Genomic DNA, 4,296 nt, shown 5'->3' with positions numbered 1-4,296 from the left:
TGTATACAATATATATATATATATATATATATATGTGTGTGTGTGTGTGTGTGTGTGTGTGTGTGTGTGTGTATGTACAGTATGTATGTACTTATGGTATATATCCATCACACTATATCGCCACGTACATGCATATACAACACAATTATATATACATTAACATCCACATTATATGCATATAGGACTGCCATGTACATGTACATGCATACATCACACCAGATACATATATAAACACACACATTATATACATTCAAATTCAACCCTTAACTAAGCATGCAGCCAATTCATATACATTACATACATATCACACCATACACATGGGAAACCATGCCAGATGAATATACAACACTCCATATTCATATATACATATGCAACTACTCATATTCATACTCATGCATATACATCAAACTATGCATATATTTGACCACACCATACACACAACACACCATATAGGCTACATGCATACTGTACCTAACCATACTATATAAACTCAAAGAGAGATTAATCATCTTAATTTACATATGCAATCATGTATAATGTACACACTCAAATATCAACACTACTCACACAAAGAAAGAAGTATCACACTTTGTTGAGAATATATGCATATTCACCACAGATATACATATTCACCATAATGGTACATGCCTCTGTAGTGAATATATTATCATACGGGCATACAGACCTAATATAAGTATTAACATGGCTTACATATACACACAATACCATAACCCCACATGTAACATAAACACAGAACAAAAAGATAACATATTAAAACATTAGGCAAAAGCATTCACAAAAAATATATAAAAATATTAACACATAAATAAGCATATAAACCACTTTACCACTTGTGATAGTACTATTCAGCATCCAGGGCTAGTGGAGGCTAGATTCTGGTAGATTCACAGTTTATCCACCTCTGACATTTCAGAAATAGAGGTTATCCACTTCTTATTATTCTTATATTCAAAAAAGTATATTAACCAATTACAACGTTTTAACACTAAAAAATCACACTGTACTATCCTCATGCACAACATGTACACTCATCAACACTCTAGGAACCATTTGATAACACTAGTATTGTTGTGAACATTGGACAATAACCTCCACCATCATCAAACATATTCTGAATGCCTTTTTACCAAAAATCCGATACTGCATGGCGCAGTCCACCTTACCGTGATCACATAATTTACCCACTTCTTATTTTTTCCACTACACCTCTGCCGGCATCCTATACCTATACACAATGACATGGCCAAACCATGATCATGCAATAACTATTATTATGCCAATTTTGCAAAATAATGACAATGTTATCATAATGTTTGCAATTATATGGCACAACGATTCACCTGGATATCACACATATCATGACAAAATATACTATATAATAAAAATAAACCTAAAAAATATAAACATGTGACTACATACATAATTATGAAACACCTGAAAGAAAAGATAACCAATTATATTATCATGATTTTATCATTTAGGTTAAAAACACCACTCTGTCTGTCTGGAGAATACGTATAACATTACTTTCATGTAGATGTATAGCTTGACCTGAAGCATCTTTTCTCCCAAATATGTTACATTTCTGTCATTTTCCACACTCTTCATTCCAAATATTTTCATATTTATGAGAATGAAGGCATATATGTGTGATACTGACAAATAACTGAGACCTAATTTTGCTGTTCCACGGTTTTTGAATTTGATCTATCTATAAACATTTATTTTAGAACACTTATCATACAAGTTGTGTGTGGTTGTGTGTGTGGGAGGGTGCTTATGGGCTAACCAGGGGTGTGGAGGGTATAGAGTATTTACCAGGCAATGTGTTTTGCTGACCAGACGCTGGGACGTTTACATTGCGGCCTTGAGTGTGACATTTTTTCAGAGGGGATTTATTGTCGGTAAATGTCTGTGGCAAATTTTAAACCTCCCTGAGAAGCATACAAAACGTCTTCTGTTTTGTTATAAAAACAGATAACATCATGATGAGCAGTCAAAAAGCAATGCAAGGCACACAGACTGTTACTACGGACATAATGCTCACCTTCAGTGTGGTGTAAGGCAGTTATTTCATTTCTACATATTCTAGAAAAAGATTTCTATTGCTCTCTCTCTCTCTCTCTCTCTCTCTCTCTCTTACTCACACTGTACGTCTGTGTGTGTATGCGTGTTTCCGAGAATTTGTGTTCTGAACTATTCTCAGAGCTGTGGCAAATGACTCCAACCTGACAGGTCTCACCATGGTGCAAGGTATGCACACACACACACACACACACACACACACACACACAGAGAGAGAGAGAGAGAGAGAGAGAGAGAGAGTAAAGGAGGGTATAGTCTACACACCAAATACACTCAGAAATGGAGTTTCCTGGAGGTGGAGAGAAATGCAATATGGAACCATGAATTTACAAACCACAACAAGGCAGCAACAAAATGATGGCATACAATATGTGACAACCTTGCATAAGATTTCTTTCAAGCCTTTCACGACAATAAATCTCATAGCTTCTTTGATAGGTCAGAGATAATTCAATTATTTTTTATTTTCCTTCATGTATAGTGTCAACCAGTGATATCTCCTTAAATGCATACAGTGCATAGAGCTTGATTCTCGTGTGATGTGGAGCATTCTGCCAATTTGTTCCTTTCATGGAAAATCTTCTAGTTATTTCTAGGCTATGGCTCTACAGAATAGGCCTAAGTATAGGCAGTTTCAGAGGATCTCAACCAACATGACATACTGAGATAGGAGCAACCCTGCAGTTCATCAGAGCTATCTTTCGCTATCGGGCCTACTCCCCTTCCCCTCTCCAGGTGCAGCCTGGGGTCTGCGCAGAGCGCAAGCAAATGGACCGCGCAGTTGGAAATGATAACCCAGTTTCTTAATGTTTAGCGCAGAATAATTCTAGTGTATATTGGGGTGGGGGGTATTGGTAGGCTACTACACGTCAGATTACACGGTTGCGTTTTATCCAGTCCTTGATTTTCGCGTGGGTTGATGTGGGTTACTATGGCCCGGCTGTGCGGTCCAGCCTGGACGATTGTTATATAGGTCATGTTCTAAAACAGTCCCCCGGGCGCTTGTGCCTGTTGTTACTGCCCGTGACGCGTGGAGGTCGGTAACCACCCCGATGTCTGCGCCACCGCTGTCAAGTTGCATCTCCACCACAGTCCAGTGAGTGTCCTTAAGCTGTGTATCGCATAAATAAGCCCCAATTACAAGCCTTCCATGAAGACTCGGACATCGCATTAACTTCATGCAAATCGTTGAACCCTACCTAGTGTCGCTCCTCTTTGGATTCACCTGGAGTCGAAATGAAGTGTTTTCTTTTATTTTTAAAGAATAAATGGTTGATATTCAGCAGGGGTCGAATAGATTTCCAAGGAGGTTGAAGGCGTTTTCTGTTATTAAAAAATCACTGTTATATACAGTAATAACCTTAAAATGAGATCTTAGTGCAATAACGGTTTAATGCAGCTTTTAAATGGAAGAGGGAAAGGGTTGAGCAAATATTCACATGTATATCAAAATGATAATAATCAGACTTTATGAGATACCCGCACCAGATAAGCGGAGACACCTGCAGACGCTGATCTTTCTCCTTATGCAGATCGCTGTCCGGAGTTGGCTACTGCATGAATAAAGTTTTCAGGGAAATAAAAAGTACGCTGTGGATCCCTGCTAGAATGTATTGATTAGCTTTCTCGACACTATCGAAATGTAATGTCGGTTTGCAACAGAATGTGCCGAATTGGGTTAACTGAGACATACTTTATTTTTGCGAAAAGACAACAAAACACCAGTCTCCATGCACCTCGTGGGGGGAAACACACTTGACGAATAACTAAAAAAACAAACAAAAAAAACAATTAGACTATACACAACCTATACATGATCTAGGCAATTTGTATATTGATGAGTAATTAAAACAGTCATGATATTGCCTAATTAATTATGTTAATTTGCAAATGCAAAATAGTGCTGATAATAATAATGATGATAATAATAATATGAAGATGGTGATGATGATGATGATGATGATGATAGTGATAATAATGAGGACAACAACAATAATGACACTAAATTAATTCTATGTCCGGCATTTTGTTTGCACCTGCTTCGTGCGACTGGTCTTGACATTTGGGATTCAAGCGCTTTACAGACTCCAACATCTCGTCACCTAAACCCTAGCGTGTTACACCTCTGCGTCCCTTGTATATTGGACCTGCTGTGTACTGGAGACGCCGTTGTTCCCCGCGGCCTCACAG

This window comes from Sardina pilchardus, chromosome 10 (assembly GCF_963854185.1).
Source record: "Sardina pilchardus chromosome 10, fSarPil1.1, whole genome shotgun sequence".
Classification (NCBI taxonomy): domain Eukaryota; kingdom Metazoa; phylum Chordata; class Actinopteri; order Clupeiformes; family Clupeidae; genus Sardina; species Sardina pilchardus.
This window is presented reverse-complemented; position numbering follows the sequence as displayed.